At 38.6% G+C, this 21,257-nt stretch overlaps 1 long non-coding RNA gene across 1 annotated transcript in view; it reads left to right on the top strand.

The window, feature by feature from the left end:
• The window catches only part of LOC121828865 (uncharacterized), a 144,523-nt gene that overhangs the window by 15,163 nt on the left and 108,103 nt on the right, over positions 1-21,257 (top strand). The gene's annotated exons all lie outside the window — the stretch shown is intronic.

The raw sequence follows: 21,257 nt of genomic DNA, 5'->3' as shown, positions 1-21,257 counted from the left end.
TAATAAGCTTTCTTTGCCGGGCGGTGGTGGCGCACGCCTTTAATCCCAGCACTCGGGAGGCAGAGGCAGGCGGATCTCTGTGAGTTCGAGGCCAGCCTGGGCTACCAAGTGAGCTCCAGGAAAGGCGCAAAGCTACACAGAGAAACCCTGTCTCGAAAAACCAAAAAAAAAAAAAAAAAAAAAAAAAGCTTTCTTATCATGAAACTGGGAGGTATTCTTCTAAGTCTAGATTGTTCTTGTATCCATTCATTGTCATAATAGAATCTATTTCCTTAATAAGAAGGAGCCCAGGCCAGGCAGTGCTGGCACATGGCTTTAATCATAGCACTTGGGAGGCAGAGGCAGGTGGATCTTTGTGAGTTCAAGGCCAGCCTGGTCTACAAAGCGAGTTCCAGGAAAGGCACAAAGCTACACCGAGAAATCCTATCTTGAAAAACCAAAAAATAAAATAAGAAGGAGCCCTAATGCTGTTCTCTTTCTAATCTTTATAAAATGAATAAGATTCAAAAATTAGAGTTCTAGAATTTTCTTACAAAATGCCTGGGCCAGCATTGAACAAATATTTGTCTTTGTTTAATGGTGTTTGTCTCCTTATCCTAGCTTGGTTCTGTTGTTATGAGAAAACATTGAACAAAGGAAACTTCTAGAAGAAAGAGTTTTTTCATCTTACACTTTGAGGTAACAGTCCATCACTGAAGGAAGTCAGAGTAGGAACTGAAGGCAAGACCTTGGGGTCAGGAACTGAAGCAGAGACCATGGAGCATTTCTGCTTACACACTTGCTCCCAGGCTCATTCATGCTCAACTACCTTTCTTATATCTCCCAGGACAATCTGCCCTGGAGTCACACCACCACAATAGGCTGGGTCTTTTCACATCCATCAACAATTAAGAAAATGCCACACAAACATGCCTATATGCTAATTTGATGGAGGACATTTATTCAATTGAGGTTTCCTCATTCTTTTCACATGACTAGCTTGTGTCCAATTGACAAAACTAACCAGCACACACGCAATGGCTCTTCCATCAAGATTATAGGGCTATATACTTGACTTTGGGCAGCTGTCTCTGGGAAAGCATGAGTTAAGAACTCAGATGCCCATTCTTAGCTTTATACAGGACCATTCCTCAGAAAGGTGGCAAGGGTAGTGGGTCTGGAAACCCTCTCACAGTCTTACTAACAGTGTACAGCAGGTGCGACTGGGTGCTTGTTTTACTTCCCCTAACAACTTAGCTTGAATACTGTAGAATCAGACACTATACTGAGTAACCATGTACAAGTGTTAAAGAGGTGAGTTTTACTTAGGAGACAGAAAAGCAAGTGGAGAAGAGAACAAACCACTGCTTTAGTGCTTTGCTCTAACATTGCTAAAACAAAATAACCAACAGAAGCAACTGATGGGAGGAAGATTTATCTTGACTTAGGATTTTAGAAATTTCACTTTACCATAATGCGGGAGATATAAATGATCCTTTTGTGGTGGCTCTGATTGCATTAGTGAGATGCACGGAACCCACCCATGACACCGGGAAGCACTTTCAAAGGCTTGCAGAGACCTGGCTTTTTCCAACCAATCTCCACATCATATGAGTACTACAGTCTTTGAAATAGCACCATAAACTGAAAATAGAGTAGCCTATGTGTATGTATGGGATGGGGTGAGGGTGGCAGTGGAATTCAGATAAAACCATAACATTCTGCCCCTGGATTCAAAAAATGTAAGAACACAGACAGAATATAGCCATACCTGGCTTAATTTTTTTAACTTAAAAATGTTTTAGAACTCCAAATGTAAGTACTGTGTTTAAACCATTTCAAACCCTCTCCCAACTCCTCCCATGTCTCTTCTCCACTCCCTATCAAATTCATGACCTCTTCTATAATTATTATTATTACATATTGGGGTGGAGCATTGTGAAATTTCCCCTATCAATGTTGGAATGTTGACTGGTGTGGTGATTATGTGGGTCTTGTTTAAGCAACCATATTGTTGATATTTCATGCATGCAACTTCTCTGTCATATATAGAAAACACTGTCTCAAAACAGGCAGCTCAGTCCTGTGTCTCTTACAATCTTTCTGCCCCCTTTTTTTTCACAATGTTCCCTGAATTGCATATACAGGGGTTGCTTTGTAGATGTACCAATTATGGTTGGAGATCCCATGGTCACTTAGTCTCTGCATTTTGACCAGTTTTGGATCTTTATAATAATCCTTATCTGTTGCAAAATGAAGTGCTTTGTTTTTGGCAAGGAATGAGAACTACACTTACCTATGGGTGTAAGTGTAAGTATTTAGAACACACTCAGGAACAGTGCTGCTTTAGGAAAATTGGCAGTAGTAGGTTCTCCTCTAAGCTCTATGACCTCTCCAGCTAAAGGTCACTGGCTACATTTGCAGTATCAAGTATGGCCTCCCTCTTCTTGGGTGGAACTTAAGTTCAATTAGACAACTCTTCTTTACCCCAAACATAAAAGTGCCACAGTTGCACCATTTGGGAATATCTTGCCAAGCCTATCACTGCTGTGATTCATAAACTTGACAGCTAGATATGATTGTTGATAGATTTTCTCACTTGGAAACACTAGCCAGATTATTTGTCAGAATACAATATGAATGATCTCTAGTCTTGTTTCTTGTAGGGGGTCTAATCTCACATGAAAACTCATGAACCAAGTATTCACTGTCTTGATTTCTATTGGCATTTTGTTCATTCCATTGTCACTGCCATCATTGTTACCCAACAAGCTCTGATGACAGCATCATAGGGTGCTGTGGGATGGTCTGTATGTCAAATTGCTCTGATTGGTCAATAAATAAAACACTGATTGGCCAGTGGCCAGGCAGGAAGTATAGTCAGGACTAACAGAGAAGAGAATTAAGGGAACAGGAAGGGAAAGGGAGTCACTGCCAGCCGCTGCCATGACAAACAGCATGTGAAGATGCCAGTAAGCCACGAGCCATGTGGCAAGGTATAGATTTATGGAAATGGATTAATTTAAGCTATAAGAACAGTTAGCAAGAAGCCTGCCACGACCATACAGTTTGTAAGCAATATAAGTCTCTGTGTTTACTTGGTTGGGTCTGAGCGGCTGTGGGACTGGTGGGTGACAAAGATTTGTCCTAACTGTGGGCAAGGCAGGAAAACTCTAGCTACAATAGGGCATGTAGTCTACCTCTTCAAAGTCTTCTGCATCCTTCCAGAAAACCAATCCAAAGGCTCAATAACAATGTGATACAGCTTAATCATAACAATGGTTCCACTCTTGGTGCCAATTTGCCATATTAGTTATTTTTTTGTTGTTGTTGCTGTGACAAAATACCTGATTGGCACAATGGATTTATTTTAGCTCCTGGTTTCAGATGTTTTAGTTCACGATAGTGGAGAAAACATGACAGTTTGGCTCATGGTGGTCCATGGGAATCTGAAGTGGTAGATTCTTGATCCAGACCAAAAGCAGATTAGAAACCAGATTAAAACCAAAAGCTAGTTTAACCTTCCAGGATCTATCTCAAGTGACTTATTTATGCTTGTAATAATTGCTGCTAGTGGTATTTGTATAACAAATGTGATGACTTAAATTCTTGAAATGTGTGTATGTGTGTGTGTGTGTGTGTGTGTGTGTGTGTGTGTGTGTGTGTAGATACAGGAATGAATTTATGCTGTCTTTATTTCATTAAGAAAGAGAAGACAAGGGAGATAAAGAAGAGGATCAAGAACAACAACAACAACAAAAAGAACTTGACAAAGGCAAAGGAAAAGAGGAATAGTACACGGAAACTGAAGGCTGAAAGAGAATTCTGAGAAATCTGGCATGGCTCTAACATTATCTTAGATGTTTGGGAATTTCAGTGTCCCATCTTAGCAAGATTAAGGTGGATAGTTGGAGGACAATACTTATCCCAACATTATGATGCATAAAAATAAATAATATAAATATATTTTCTTTACCGGGGGTTGAATCCAGGACATGGCACATGCTGAGATAGTGTCTTTATCACTAAACTATATACACAAACCCTGGCTATATATGTTTTTTATCTTGATTTTATTTCCATTTTTATAAATTTCATTGATACTTTTTACGTAGAAAGGAATAAAGGATATAACTATATTCACTTATTGAAAGCATACATTTTAAGATTTTAGTTAGTGATAAGTCAATTCTGAAGCCAAACTTGGCAATTAGAGTTGAGGTGCAGAACCTTTCCCAGGAGAAACTGATATTTGTCAACAAATATTGAGAGTGACTTCAGATAACTTGCACACTTTCTTAGAGAAAAGTGAACTGAAATTATGTGGTTGACAAAAGGACTAAGTTCTTAGCTACAAAGCAATTTCTGCCAAGATCATGTCTGTTGAAGTGTTTCTTTTAGGGCTATGGAAAATTCTGTGGAAATCTACACCACCTCTAAATCATGATTTTACTCAGAATGGTTCAGCATTACATCATCTTTTGGGCAGGTAGTCAGAAAGAACTAGGTAGAAAAATGCTAAAGGGAAAAAAATCATTTCCTGAAATAAAATGTCTGAAGATCACAATAAACTTATTTGCTGTACCTTTGAAGTATAATTGATACATTAATCAGGTTATATAATGAGCTTTCATTTCTTTCACCTTGTAATATAAAATTTAAGGGAATTCAAGATTGATTTATTTTCTTAAGCACAGGGTAGGCAGGCAATAACGAATGAAGGAGATGAAGAGTCTGTGATGTTTGCCTTTTGTAAAGGAGGCAGTTACTGTTCTGTGCCTTTCTGTAGATGCCTTGTGGGAATGGAAGATTTCAGTTTATCAGACCTTCTATGGACCTAGAAAAATTGAAAATGTAAAATTCTCTCAGTATTAAAATTTTCTCAGATTAAAAAATTAAAAACTGTGCCACCTAAATCTCAAAAATAGCAAGATGCCATTCCAAAAATAAAGTTAACTATTAAGTTCTTACTAAACTTCGAAGGTACTATTGAATTACAGCCATGACTTTTAACTTGGACTTTGAAATAAGTTTGATTTACTGTTTATTTTAACTTACATTGTTTGATTATACATTTTTCTCTCCGGTGTCCATTCTCAGGTATGATGTGTACATACTATAAATTCCACTCCTCAGTCAATATTTGTCAATTCCTACTTTGTCTTCTGGGGTTTCAATATTGAAGGCACATTTAGCACAGAGCTTATCATGACCATCTGAACATCTATGGCAAAACAGAACTAGAACATCTATGGCAAAACAGAAACAGAATCTAGAGTCTCTGCTCTACTTCTCCCCTGTTTTCTATTCTGTAAGACTCCAATATTGTTTCTATAAAGCAATATCTCTAAAGTAGATAACCTTAATTTTGCCATGGTCTTTTCTTGCTCCAGTACAAAATCAGTTCAGTTCAATAATTTAATTAAACATGTAAAATGTTTACTTATTAGATAAGCAAAGAATATACATATTAAAATGCCCATTTCTTTTTTATTTAAAAGTTTTTTTCCATTTTACATACCAACCACAGTCCCCCCTCCTTCCTCTCCTCCCATGTATCCCCCTCCTTCCCCCAACCCTACTCCCCATCCACTCATCAGTTCTGATGTGATTTCTGAGCACAGGAGTTTCTTTAGCCACAGGAAAAAGAGTATATTGGTGGACCTTTTGGAAACCCAACTCAGTAATCCATTCAGTCATATGTACCAAGTGTAACAGTATATACATAGCCTGTGATCCCACAATTTAGTGGCCAGGAATCTCATTGCAGTCAAACAATTGAAAAATTGAAGGGGGGAGTAGTTTGAATGAATGTCAGCATGGCTATAATGAAATAGTTTTCACTCACTAAATATCAATCAAGGTATAATTACGTTTGTGGCATGAAAGCAATGCATCAAATATGCACTAGAATGAGAGACTTAAATGTTTTCATTATGGTTCTGTTTTTGTTGAAGTGTCTAGACTGATATGAAAGAGACCAGAAAGAAAAGAAAAGTAAAAAGGAGAGCAAAAGATGAGAGGGAGAGAGAAAAACACCATGTGATGGTAGTGCTTTCCTGATGTTTAGAATGGGACTAAAGATGGCCTTGCAAGCTGTTTCTTACTCTTTAAGCATATACATAAATGAGAAATAGTAAAATTAATGTCTTTTAATACCTTTTAATATAAAATCACTTCAACCACTAGGAATCAAATGGTTTCAAGTTTGAATAAAAGTATCAGTGAAAGCACTTTGACTGGTGTGTGCTATCCTTCTCATTATTGTACCTTGATGCAAACAGCTTTTCCATGCCTTGATAAATTGTCAAACTCCCTTCAAAATGTACATTGGCTTCTCACACAATACCCTTTGTATTTTCAATACCAGAAAATATCTCTGCAAGTTTCCTTAACAGAGAGATTTTTATTGGCCTCACTTACTGTGGGATATTTTTATCCTCTCATCCTAAAATTTCTCATTTATGCTAAAGTTTGCATTCCCCATACTCCTTTCCAATGGCAGCCACTTCAACACTCCTGCAGTGGGTGGGATCTTTCTTCTTTGATTCAATGTACATTCTTTTTGAATCTTATTTCAAGAGGACATGCTCACTACATCTTCATCTTTCTTCAGAAATACCACTTTTTTTTTTTCTTGGCTAATGCATTTCTTCCCTTTCTGACTTTTGCAAAATGCAGTATGGGTTCATCAGTAGCAGTTAATGTAACAACACAGTCATCCGGTCTGCTGTCTGTGGGGGAACTGAGGAATAAATAAGCAGTGACTCACTGCAGATCTCCACACACCTGTATTATTAGCAAAGTAAATGGTAGCAAAAAAATGGTTTATATAATTACAGTTAATAGCACTTGGTAACTAAAAATTGAATCACTTTGTTGGGGAACAAAGGCTAACTAAATTCTGTAACTAAAATTTTTGTTTATCACATTCATCAACTCAAATAATCTAAGTGTAAAAAGGATGGAAGAGCATTTCTAAAATCTACAGTGAATGGCTATCTTTGGACAGTTCCAGTTATGTTTTTTTTTTTTTTTGTTTGTTTTTTTTTTTTGGTTTTTTCGAGACAGGGTTTCTCTGCGTAGCTTTGCGCCTTTTCTGGAGCTCACTTGGTAGCCCAGGCTGGCCTCGAACTCACAGAGATCCGCCTGGCTCTGCCTCCCGAGTGCTGGGATTAAAGGCGTGCGCCACCACCGCCCGGCTTTCCAGTTATGTTTTTAAAATTTTTTCCTTATGTTTGTTCTAAAATTCCCTACAATTAATGTTTATAGCATTGTGTGAAAATAAGTAAAATTGTGAAAAATAGCACTTAAATTCTTTCTTTGCGATTTATTTATTTATTTTTATTTTGTTGTGGTGTTGGAGAGCTAACCCAGGGCTTTCAACATGCTAGGCAAGCATTCTATTTGCATTTTTTTTTACTACTGCTAAATCTAATTAGATTTTGGTGTAAATCAATAAATTTAATTTGATTCAGGTAACTTGGGGATTCTTTAGCTAAAAAAAAGTTTTCTTTTACTTATTCTTTTAAATTCCCTCCCTCTAAAATTAGTTTTTATTTGAACAAGTAACCTTGATTAAATTACTTTCAGGAAAACACTCTAATATTTGTCTTTATTCCAACAACATTGATTGATGTACTTTTCCTCTTGTACTTGTCATTTTATGCTGGTCTGTTTTATAGTGGTTTCCAATAAAATCTTTCATATTTCATGTATGTTTAGAGTTAGGAATATTTCACATGGACACTATGTGCTGTATTTCTGAAATGGGGAAGCTATTGACTTTTCTATATTTAATAATATTGGTTCTAATCATACTGAACTCTTGTTAGTAGAACATATGATGGGTCATATTGACTTTCAGATTTTTGTTTCTGCTCTGCATTGAGTCCTACTCTTCTCTTCCTCTCAAGTTTCCCACTATCTTAGATGACACATTTTTTTCTCTATACTATGCTATTCATATAAGCATCCACATACCCTGTAATCTCACTCCTACTAAAAATAACATAGTATATTCCCTCCACCTGTCATCTGATTCCTCTTATTCCCTTTATAGCTAAGTTAGTGAAAGTCATGATCTTTGCTTGCTGATTCCCTCTCCCCATGCAGCCCAGAGGTGGCATAGCAGGCCCAACTTCTGAAGGCCTTCTCTCAAGGAAGGGAAACTTCAGAAAGAGTCACCACAAAGTATGAGTGGCACTCTGCACCTAAACTGTTCACATATAAGATTGGTGTTGAGTGATTTTTTTCCTCTTTCACTCTTAGAGACATCAGGCAGAAGCTGCCTCCATGGTTGGGCTCCAGTAAAAGTCCTGGGTTCCATTGCTCTCATGAGCTTGGCTAATTGGCAGGATTTCTCACAGCATCTTGTGGCAGAAAAGAACCTGTACTGTGTGAACCCAAATGGAAAGGCTTGGAGACACTCAGCTGATTTGCCCTACAACTCTCCCTTTGTACCTTTTTATTGGTGAAATTATTAAGGCCACTACACGTAGTTAAAAGGAAGATTTATCTAGTGGATAACTTACAAATAAAGGGATAGGTAGGTCACGGGGTCTGGGGAAGGTGTATCGCAGTCCAGCGGTATTCTCTGGAGCTCTGCTCGGTCAACCTCCACTGTCAAGGGTCCAGGAACAGAGAGAGCACTGGCCCATCCAGATCTTGGGTCTCTCGGTGCCTCCCTTGGCCCCACCTTGTAGGCGTGACAGTTGCCGAAGCCTCAATGGGGGTTGGAACTTTCATATCAAAGCTGGAATGGCTACCCACTACACCTTTTCATGTGGCTAATTCAGTTGTGTATCTGTTTAGTGTAGTAAGTTACAGCAGTGTGTTTAACTCAAGAAAGTCCTTAAAGCCTCTTAGACAAGAACTGACCAATAGGTGGGCACAGGTACCACCCAGCAATCCTCACTTTCAGATCTCTTTTGGATAGCCTCTATTAAGGTTTTTATTCTACTGCTCCCATGGAATCCACTCTTGCCAAGGAACCCAGGGAACCCTTTGATGCTCAATCCCATTGTCATTTCCCAGTACTCAATTTATTCTGCCTTCAACAGTTTGAGTCAGATTACCATGTTCTTTTCTTTCAAATTACTTTCTTCCTTGGTCTCTAGGATAATAAGCTTTCCTGGTTTTTGTCCTACTTCATTGATGCACTTTCCATCTTCTTTCCTAGATATTGTCTCATTTTTGAACTCCATAGTAGAAACAACTTATATAATAATGGTTTGCTGGCAGTGTGTGTGTGTGTGTGTGTGGGGGGGGGGTAAATATCTAAATCTGATGGCTGAAAAGAAAAAGAAGAGAAATTGGAGGCAGTACAAGAGACAGGAAGAAATAGTTTTCTCCCACACAACTTTGCTATGAAGGGAAACAAAATTGAGGTCCTTCCTAAAGGGGAAAATAGAGCCAATAAAATATTTTCAAGGTAGGGGAAATGACTACTGAATGACTTGAATGCTGAAGAGAATGATCTGTTTGTGGGAGTAGATGATAGGTGGATACAGGAGGCAGAGTAAAGGTTGTGGGCACCTATTGAGCAAGTAGAGGACTTACTTTAGCTAGAAATACGAGAAGCATCATCTGTAACTCAGAGAAGAGAAACCAGTAAGTATGGATGGGGCCATTTGCTTAGAGACTTGCTGGTGTGGTAGGCATGGAAAGAATGCTACAGGGTGCCTTGATTTTCACAATGAAAAAAGTCACCTTTGAACTGGAGTGCAATGAAAGGCATTGAGAAATCTGAAGAACAAGATGCTGATGGTTGTGAGAAAAGCTGTGGAATATGATGATGGATAAAAACCTGAGGAATGGCTGGGGAGTGGTGGCACACGCCTTTAATCCCAGCACTCGGGAGGCAGAGCCAGGGGGGATCTCTGTGAGTTCAAGGCCAGCCTGGTCTACAAAGTGAGTTCCAGGAAAGCTACACAGAGAAACCCTGTCTTGTTAAAACAAAACAAAACAAAACAAAACAAAACAAAACAAAAAAAAAAAAACCAAAAAACAAACAAACCCGAGGAATAAGAACTGCATAGGTTTCCATTGACCTTGTAGATAGTTCCCATGAACCTCTTCATTTTCTGATAAAGTTCCTTCCCAAATTTGATGTTCAAGGGATCTGCTTTGTAATGGAGACATTTGGTAATATAATCTATAAATACCACTAGTACTATTTTAATAGTCTCAAAGATTTGTGGCTTGCAATCTCTCTGAAGGCATTTGTGATGTTGTTGTTCAGGTAGCCTTTAATACCCTCGGAAGGTTTGCATCCTTCTGCTTTACTATTTGTCATTTGGTTTAGAACTCAGTTGATGTGGAACCACAAAAAAAATACATTTTTGGTCATTGTCTGGAACCTAGTAACATATTTCTAAAACGTATAGTTTTCTGAATGATGGGATGCTAGAAACATCGTTTGCTACATTCCTGTTTCTTAACAGAGGACACTTAAATTTGTTGGGATGTTTAGAATATCTTCTATATTTTGATGAGATAACTGGTAGCTGGAATTTTGAGGTAGCCTCCAGATGGGTCTTTGTCTCCAGAAAGACCAAGATACAATTAGAACCACGCCTGAACTCTGTTGAGATGAATTACACATTAGCTAAATCACCAAAGGTCAGTGACTAGATTTATCATGTCTATGTAACTATGTAACTAAATCTTCACGAAATCCCAAACAGATGGAGTTCAGAAAACATCTAGGTAGGCACAAAATTGTCCATGTCAGGAGTGACACATGCAACTCCACAGGGATAGAGTTCCTGCCCTCAAGACTATTCCAGACCTTAAATTATACACCTCTTCTGCTTGTCCATCTGCATCCTTGTAACATCTTCTCTAATGAACTGGAAAATATGCACAAATACTTCCTTGAGGTTTGTGAGACATCACAACAAATCATCAAACATGAAAAGGGACTTGTGGGACTCCGGTTGGCAAGCTCATCAGAAGCATAGGTGACTTGTACTCAGTGTCTGACAAAAGCAATCTTGTAGCACCAAACTTAACCTACGGAGTCTCTGTGCTAACTCCATGTTAGTGGTATTAAAACTGAAATCCAGTTCTTATCAAAACAATCAGAGGACTGGTTAGTATCTCAGTCTCTTTATGCTTGTATAACAAAGTACTACAGTTTGAATGACTTATAAACAACAGAAATTCATTTCTCTAGTTCTGGAATCATAGAATTCCACTATCAAGATACTGTTTGGTCTGGTGTATGATGGGGGCCCAGATTCATTCTCTAAGATGGCTATATCCTGAAAGGAGCCAAACCTATTGTTCTTCTATGACAGAAGAATAAGAGATCACTGTCTGCCACCTAACTTCACATAAAGGTATGTTTATGATAGTACAAACCTCAGAATTTAATCACCTTTCAGTTTTCACCTCATTTAAAAAAAACTTGCTTTTTATTTTTTGTGTGTCTTTCACATCATGACTACCAATCCCACTCATCTCACCCCTCTCAAAAATAAAACAAAATAAAATTTAAGAGAAAAAGGGGTGGGGTGGGGAATAAAGGGAGAATCTTGTCATGGAAGCTTCAGTGTGATACAGGCATTCTTTGCAAAGTATCGTTGGTCTGGTTCAAGGTCCCTGGTCTCTGTTACACCACTAATGCTGAGCCATCACTGGGACTCTTCCTGGACATCCCCTTGCTGCCCTGTGTCATAGAGATCCTGCAGCCCTGAATCCACAGGACCAATCACCCCCTCACTTTGCTCCAGCAGATCCCAGCTGGGGTGGATGTTGAGGTGTGCAACACATAACCCTGGTCTGGGCTTGAATAGTTGCAGGGTTGGTTAGCCTGCCAACTCTCCTCTGTCTTCACCACCAGGGTGAGCTCTCCAGCATTGCCCTGGTTACTTTAGCCCTTGCAGAGGTGAGCAATGGGTGGGGGCAATTCTCTGGCTCTTATGTCCTCGGGGTTGGTTCTCCCATACCTACACCTTCAGGACCAGCTCTACTGTATTGCCCAGGTGGTGCAGTGTCTGGAGTGCTGCAGCTGATGAGGGACAGGGACTGCTCTCCCTCTTTTATGACCTCAGTGCCAGGCTGGGCAGAGGGGCATCTTCACCTCATGCCTCCACGTGACAGATGAGTAATGGGAACAGCTCTCCCATGCTCATAACACCAGGGATGGCTCACCCACACCTCCACCAACAAGATCAGCTCTACTGTGCTACGGTGCTACCTAGGCAAGGTGCAGTGTCCATTTTGGGGTGCTGCAGTTGGCAAGGGTGGGGGTCAGCTCACTTTTCTGTCTCAGGTGGTAAGGGGTAAGAGGTAAGGAAATTTTCACCTCTTAATACTGTTTCACTTAATACTGTTTCAAGTGTGGGAGGGTTAAGGAGTGGGGAGGGTATCTTTCCCACACCCTCACCACCACATGGCAGAAGAAGGATATGTGGCCAGCTATCCCATTCTCACACCCTCAGGGTATCTCATCCAGGCCTCTGCTAACAGGGTTAGCTCTACTGTGCTGCTCAGGTGAGGAGCAGAGCCCGCTTTCCTAACTGTTGCAACTAGTAATGGGGAAGGTCAGCTCACTTGTCTGTCTCAAATGGTAAGGGGCGAGGGGTAAGGAAAATCTCACCTCTTAATACTGTTCCACTGGGGGTCAAGTGTGAGCATAAATTTTGAAAGGAGGTACCATCGTCCTGTCCACAGCAGGAAATCTTGTGAAGTCACTCCATATTAACGGGTAAGAGGACTCAAACCTATTAGGATGTCTGTTCTATGCAGGTATTGCAACTAGCTGTTTTTATAGAAACTCATAATCTAGTATCAAATTTTATTTGATGTGATTTAAACGTTATTGTGTTTTTTATTCACTGTTGATATTTTATGGGAACATAATTAAATTTCCTATATTTATATCGTTTCAGAATTATTTGCTAAACTCTGTTATCTGATTTTGTAATGTGCCTATAGATTTGGGGAATATTTTCTAAGAACTATTGCATCTACTCTGAATTATAGCAGCTTTCCATTCTTTTTCCCAACCCATGTGCATTAACATTCTCTTTCTTGCTTTACTTCTTTGGATAATATTGGAAGAAAAGTGATAACAGGATTTCTCTGATCCTTAAAAGCTTTAAAATCTGCACATGAAGTTAGATGCATACTATAATCCTTCCTTCCTTCCTCTTTAAGGGATACTAATGAATTGATGCATACTTACACATGGTTTAGAGCATCATATTCCACTTGCCAGTGGAAATGGAGAGAAAGGAGAATTCTCAGACCACCTATGGGAGTTTAACATCATGGAAAAATGTATGGTCGTTCCTTAAACAACTAGCAATAAATGTACCTTATCTCTCTACCACCTTCTTTTGTTTTACCTTCTTCTGTTATTTTCTATTTTTTATTTCTCTTAATATATTAGCTATAAAATGAACATTTTTCTCTATTAATTTGCCCATGCTTTTAAAATAATATAACAAAACTATTCCAAAATTGAGGCGGCAGGCATCTTTTTTATGTGAGGGAATTTTACTATTTTCTCTATTTCCCCCCTTTGATTATCCCTGTTCTCATGCTCTTCTTTCATTTATTTGCATGTGTACTTGTGCGGCAAATATGTGCATATATATGAGATGTGTATAAATGAACATTTGTGTCCCCACCTCACATCTTGTCACTTGAGAACTGTGATTATATTTTGCTACCAATCCTTGCTTTATGTGAGTTCTAGGGATTCAAACTCAGTCCTACATTTTATGCAACAATCCCATTTCTCATTGTGCCATCTCCAACCTAAATCTAAATTTTTGACAGTTTTTCTCTCTCTGAAGAACTACTTTTTCATTTATGTATTTATTTTGTATGTGAAGAGTATGTGTGCATGTGTGTGTGCACACATGTGCATGTACACAGTTCCCAGAAGTTGATACCTTCCTTTCACCATGTGGTTCCCAGGGATCTATCTCAGGTCTTCAGACTCAAGGGCAAGCACCTTTTATATGATGAGCCATCTTGCCAGCTTCAAAGAACTACTTTTAACACTTCTTTCAAGGCAAGTTGAGTTTACCTTCAAGAAATGTCTATTCACTCCATATATATCTCTAAAGGCAGACCAAAGTAATGGTCCCACCCAAGTCCAGCTTAGTGAAAGAATGAGTTCATCAGCATTGTTCACAGGAGGATGGATGACTTCCCAGGAGCTGTATCTTCTGAAAAGCCCAGCATATATGATGGCCTCCCCAAAGCTGATCAGATGGAATTCCACCTTCAGCTAGCCTTCCACTTCCTATGAATTCTACCATGTTTCAGGACTAGTAGAAGGGTGTGGAGGGAGGGAAGAGTGCAGCAATGGCTGAAGTGCCAGATGAGGATGTGGAGGCCTTCTGCTTTTCTCATTCTCCTAGGTGGTATCAACAGTTCTACTGGCATTGCCTTACACAGAATCTCTTTGCTTATTTCATTACAGGGATTACAGGAGCAAGGATATCTCTCTGCTCAGGGATGGTGATGGTGATGGGACGATCATGCTATGCCGAGAAGAGGAAGTTTGACTAAAACAGTTGGCAACCAACTTCCTCAATTTTATTTGCTAGAGAAAGTCTTTATTTCTCCTTAGTTTTGAAAAACATTTTATTCAATCCAGAATTCCCTGTTGTGGCCTTTCCTCAACACTTTAATATTTTAACTTACTTGCTGATACAGTTTCCAAAAAGTAAATGTCAATTTTATCTTCTTTCTTGCTCTGTAGGTAGGGAGACTTCCATGCCCCCTTTTGGCTTCTTTGATTTTTTTTCCTTTATTTTGATTTTCTGCAGCTTCATTATGATGTGTACATGTTAGGTGGTTTTGTTTGGAATTTATTATATTTGCTCTTCTCTCCACTTCCTGTGCCAGTGGCTTACTACCTGACACCAACTCAGCAGTTCTTCAGTAACTGCTGCTTTGAATACTGCCTTCACTCATTCTCTTCCAGCTATTCTCAGCACACACTGCTGGTATCTTTTGTAGTTGTCCTACAGTTTTGTGATGTTCTGTTGTATTATTTCATCATTCTTCTTGGTTTTTCAGTTTCAGAAGTTTATGTTGACATTTTCTTTCCACAGTAAAATCTTAGCTGCTAATAAAGACATTCTTCATTTTAGTTACTGGTTTTGATCCTAATCATTTATTTTTGACTCTTTCTGGTACTCTGTTCACCTTCTGACATAACCTATCTTATATGTGGCTATCTGCATTAGAATCCCTAGTGTTTCAATCATAGCTGTTCAATATTGTTGACCTGATGATTTCGACTTTCCCATGGCAGCTGGCTGATTCCAGTGCCTTCACTTATGACTGAGAGTATTGCCCAATAGCCCAGATGGTGACTTTCTGTTGAAGCCAGACATGATGCATTGGGTAAAGGAACCTGTAGCAAGAGGCCTTTGGTAATGGCACAGTAATGTCGGGGGGGGGGGGAAGGATCCTGTGATCTGCATTCCATTCTTTGTGAAACTGAACCTTGCTCTCAGGACTTCCTGAACTTCACAGGGACAAGATAGCCAGAGGAAGCTGGAAGTTCGGGCTTTTCCTTCCTCAGATAAGTGGGCCCCCATAAAACCTTTGTAAATTATGGTTGGGCTCAAAGAAGGAAAATTGAAAAAGACTCTCAAAAGTTTCTGTTTTTCTTAAAAGGCATTGGCTTCATACTATCAGTCAATGTAGTACAAGGTAATTAATAATCAGAATGGAAGCCTGGCGTCTTGGCCTTACTGTTGTGTTTGTCTCCTTTGCTTTGCATGTTAACCACTCAGAGTAATTCAATGACCCATCTCTTCTGTCCTTAAGGCTCAAAGTACCGAGATATGTGTTTTCCTAAACCTGTAGTCACTCTGGATTCCAGGAAGAGCAAAATCTTGGGCTCCCACCCCATGCCCTTCCTAGATAGGGGCAATTATCTACAAAGGCAAGGCTGTGTCTTGGGTTCTAAACTGATCCACTCACATGATGACAGTGATAATGACTTCAGGCCATCCTGAAAAACCAGGATGGAGACAATGATTAACCAGGTCACATCTTGACCAAAACAGTTTATGCATACCTCTTGATTTAACTCTTCATCTTTTCAAACAGAAAGGCCATGTCAGTACCCTGAAGACTTACTTGAGGTCACTGGACCCTTTTATTTATTTCTTTTCCTATCATGGCCACTGTTGAACAACTCTCCCCTCTCTTCTTTTTACCATCATCTCCTTGGCTGGTATATGAGGACACATGACCAAGACTTGTTTACTGGACCACCAAGGCAAGGCTTTTGTTCTGAAAGTTCTAGTTACATGACCTGTGCAGACCAGAGACCAACTGGTGTTTTTCTAGATGGCTGATTATTTCCTCTCTACACTGACTGCAGTGTAGATTTTCTCCAGTCTTAAATGACAAAACCTCAAAAGCTGATAGAACACCTAGACATTAAGCTCACAAGATCATCAGAACTCAAAACAAGCAAACAAACAAACAAACACCCAAAACAAACCTCTAGAGATTTTTAGTTCTAAGGTGTATTTATTGTTTTTTGCAACAATTTCAACTTTTCTTATTCTAATGCAAATACCTTTGTTTTTTCCTTGGCATATCTTCATTGTACATAGTGCTAGGCACTTTCTTTTAAATATATTAAGTATTTAGACCATATTCATCTCCTCATTATCAGTTCTTGTCTCTTTCTCCCATCTACCTTCTGCTTTCATGTCATAGATATAAATGGTTTTATGTGTCTATAAACAATCATCCTCTATGGGTTTGGCTTATTTCACTCGGCACAATAAATTCCCTTGCAGAGGTTTTGGCTTATTTATCTCTACTCCAGTCACTTAATGATTCTCTGAACCTTCTTGTCTCTTAAGTTTTGGGGGTGATATTTTCCCCTATGTTTTCAGTTCTCTGATGGGTCGCATAACAGTTTTTAATTTGTTTAGCTTTTCTTCTTATTAGGATAGATGGATAACTTTCAAGCATTTCACACATCAAAGAAGAAAATGTACTTTTGAAAAATCTGCTAAGACAATGAATTGTGTACACTCACTTGCAATATGACATTACTGGTTATAAGTTAATACTAATACATTTTTTCATGATCTGCTAAATTCACTTGGCTAAAATTTCCTTTGTAGTTTGTACATATGTTTATTAATGAAAATTTCCTATATATTTCCAGTACCCTCTTTTCTTTCTTGGTTTATGTATCATGATTACAGAAGTCACACTCATACTAGAACATTCTTTCTTTGATTATTCTCTAGAATAGTATGACTAATACTCAAATGATCCCTTCCTTGAATATTTGTTAGAACTTGCTTGCAAATCTTTTCATGATCTGAGAGTTCTCTGGCAAAGAAACTTAAAAGTACTGATTGCTTATCTTTAAAATCTACTTTAAATGGTCACTCAGATTTCCTACTAATTTTGAGTCAATATTCATATATCAGATTTAGGAGACTCAGTTCATTTTCAACTTTTGTCAGAATGTTGTCTTATAAATGTTAAAATACTTAGACTATCTAGAATTATGCCTTCCTAATGTTTCTTAGAACTTCATGCTTATTCTTTCAAATGCAAATGAAAGGTAAAATCTTTCAGATACTATCTGTCTCTGTCTATTCTAAAAGCTTGGGTCTAAGTAGAAGTGGGTTAGCTATCTGTTAACACATCTACTTCCTCACTCTGAATAGTTATGGAGGTTGCACTCCCCAGCTTCCTTGGAGTTGTGTGGGACTTGGTGGCTGAGTTCTTTTCAATGTAAAGTTGAGTGATGCATCTGATACCAAACTCAGCCTATAAAAACCTGCCCGTGGAAGTTCAGTTATTAGAAACCATTTCTAAGGATTGGTGACTTTGAACATGCAATTATTTTATTTATTTTAATGGTCAGTTGACCAGACAGTGCTGTGCTTTGTAGTCTTTCCTGACTTCTGTCACATGACTTCAGTGAACTGTGAGCTGTCTTGAGCCAAGAGAGCCTAAGATGGTCTTTCTTCCATATTGTAGTCTTTGTTGATCACTATGAGCTAGAGTTCTGAAGTTCTGTACCCTGTGCTCATTCCCTCCACTTGACATCTATTCTTTAAGGCCTCTTGGTGACCACTGTCTTGTAGAATTGACTGATAACATTACGTCATACAGGACAAGTGCCAACAGGAAAAGTTTAGATGCTACTGGCCCTCTTCAGCTCAGAACCCCCACAGTGTTACTTTCAGCACATTCTATTGGGCAACACTAGTCTTACTTACATTCAACTCAGATTCAAGGTGAGAAGCAGATTGCCTCTTCAAAGTGAAATTGTAAAGGAATTCAACCATAGAAAAATTGGAGTCTTTTGAGGGGGGTGCTTTTTTTCTAGTGTCAGGGGTGGAACTCAGGACCTGTGCATGGGAAGTGCTGTGTTACTGATCCATGTACCCTGTCCCATGGGGCCATTTTCAATGCTTTAATACATCATTCCCTGTTGTGGAATATTATCTTAAGATATGTTTGTTACATTTGTTTATGGCATGGAACATTTTTTAATGATGCAAAGATGTGTTACATTCTTTTATGTTGCATTTGTTTAACTCTGTGAAGCTGTGTTACTTTGCCTGTCTAAAACACCTGATTGGTTTAATAATGAGCTGAATGGCCAATAGTGAGGCAGGAGAAAGGGTAGGTGGGCCTCGAATACAGAGAGAATAAATAGAAGGAGAAATCTTGGAGGAGAGGTGGAGGAGTGAGAAAAAGGAGGAGAGGAAGACTCTAGGGGCCAGCCACCCAGCTACACAGATAGAAAGGTATACAGAAATGAGAAAGATAAAAGCCCACAGGCAAAAGATAGGATAATTTAAGTTTTAAAAAGTTGGCTAGAAATAAGCCAAGCTAAGACTGGACATTTATAAGTAAGAATAAGTCTCTGTGTGATTATTTGGGAGATGGGTTGTGGGTCCCCCAAAGGGCAAAGAGCCAACGAGTAAAGAGCAAAAACAACCAATAACAACTCCCTGACTATTCCTATACAGGATCCTTTTTTCCCCCTTAATGATAGGTAGATCATGTTTCAAGAGGCTTTATAAGCATCCAAAGAAGTCAGAAGGGCCTTTGTGAGAGAATTTATTCTCTACAGTTACTGCTCTGTGGTATTAAGTGTGTAGAAAAGGAATAAATGTGGTTTGGATTAAACCACTGATATTTCAGGGTTGTTTATTAAAGCTAATATTACCCTAAAATAGACATTAAAGCTAAAAATCTCAGTTTGAACTTTCTCAAGCCATATAGGTAATGTGAATTGAATGCAAACTTATGAAAGGATCATTTTGTGAACATAATTTCTCAGGGGATAGCATTTTCTTTTCCACCTAACACCAAGGTCAGAAATAGTCATTTTTCCTTTTTGATCTAGGTAGTGTGAATCATGGAAAGGTTTACAGAAGGTAGGCAGTGACTGCTTTCTTTTTCCTCTAAACTTTATTCAGTGTTGCTCTGAGTGTATCCTGCTGTGAAGCCCATTTTATCTGGGTGAGGACACATTTTGTCTCCTGACCTCTAACAAGTCTGTGAAAGCCAACAACTGCCAGCATCACGTGATTTGGTAAATACTCTCAGCCTGAAGTTTGCCTTGACTTTCTGCTCGCCTATCTGGGTTCTTCATTTAATCAATGCTGATCCATGAGAAGCCCATACTGTCTGTCCACACATGTGGGCATTAAAAAATACATTATTTGTATGTTGGCTATCATTTTAAACTTTTTTCAATAAGAGGGGAATTTAGTTCTCTGATTTTTGATAATTTCAGAAGAAGAACCAGGTATTTATCTTGAAAAAACATTTAAATTAGTGGTAAATATGTTTCTCATGACTTTCTACAGATATATAAATCTCATTCAATTTTGTGAATTTTCTAGTCATATTCTATGATGTTTTATTCTACCCCCTTCCTAAACAGAGCAGTAGGATCAAATGCACTCCAAGGAAAGTCCCAAAGATGTTTCCACCCACTTTGATCTTTTGCAGCTGGGTAATATCACAGAATCAGTAATGAGGTCAAGATTGACACCTTTCCTTTTTGCACACAGATGCAATGAACAAGCCCATTCTTGCTTGCAGACACTGCCTTTGAGAGTTCAGTAAACTTTTTGTTCACTTGGATTCCTTTATGTTTCCCAGGGAATTTTGCTATGAATTAGTTCTAGGTTTACCCTTCAGTCTAACGTTTTCAGCTTTAGACATATATCTTTGTTTGAAATCTCCTAGGATTTGCCACGAAAGTGATTCCAACATGTTGGGCCAGACACCATAGCACTCAGCATTTGTATCCTGAAGAGAATGTAAATGTGAATCTGTAAAACGCAGAGATTAGAACCAGTAGGAAATGTGTTCTATGTTATAGTAAAATGAATGCTTCATCCATTAAGACTATTGTAACAAAATACCACAGCGTGGGTGGCTTACAATCAACTTAAACTTATACTGCATGGTTCTGAAGGTTGAGAAGTTCCAACAATATCAAGTTCTAGCAAGGGAGGTTTTCCAGGTTGCAAATTCCCAGATCCTTGCTGTGCCATCAGATAATAAGAGAAGCAGATGAACTCCCTTGGACCTATTTTTATAAAGGCTCAAATCCATCATAAGAGGTCCAATTTCACAGTCTCCCATCTCCAAAGCGCCACCTCCCAACACCATTACATCAGGGGTTCAGATTTCAATACATGTATCCTGGGTGATACAAAATTTAGAATATATCAGATTTAAAGGACAAAAGTAAATGAATAGCACCCTATATCTTCATCATGGAAGTAATCACAAGGACAGTGATGCACAGCTTATCATTTTTCCTTAGGTGTAATTCATTTGATTCTTGAAAACTCAAATGAGGTAGAACACTTCTGAAATATCCATCTGTACACAGAGGAATTAAAATGTGAAAACATATCTCAGGTTGCCTAGTGTCACACAACTAATAGGAAGTAGAGTAAGATGTAAACCCAGGCACTCTAAAGACCAAGTTCCTAGTCACTATACTACATATTACCTCTCTAGTTTATTCTATCAATGTAGATAGAATTGTTAAATAGAGACAAGTAGGAAAGAAAAATAACATCATAGGCAATTAGTTCAGTCATACCATTGCTTATGTTTTCTATGAGATAAGAAATTTTAATGTATTGTTTTAAGGGTATCTCTAATAAATTGGGGGTGGGGAATCTACTCAGTGCATTATAACCAAAGGAAGAAAGGGAAGGAGGAAGAAAAATGGAGGAAGGAGGGATGGAGAAGAAAGGGTAGGAAAGAAGAAA

The sequence above is a fragment of the Peromyscus maniculatus genome, chromosome 4 (assembly GCF_049852395.1).
Source record: "Peromyscus maniculatus bairdii isolate BWxNUB_F1_BW_parent chromosome 4, HU_Pman_BW_mat_3.1, whole genome shotgun sequence".
In the NCBI taxonomy this organism is placed as follows: Eukaryota; Metazoa; Chordata; class Mammalia; order Rodentia; family Cricetidae; genus Peromyscus; species Peromyscus maniculatus.
This window is presented reverse-complemented; position numbering and strand designations above follow the sequence as displayed.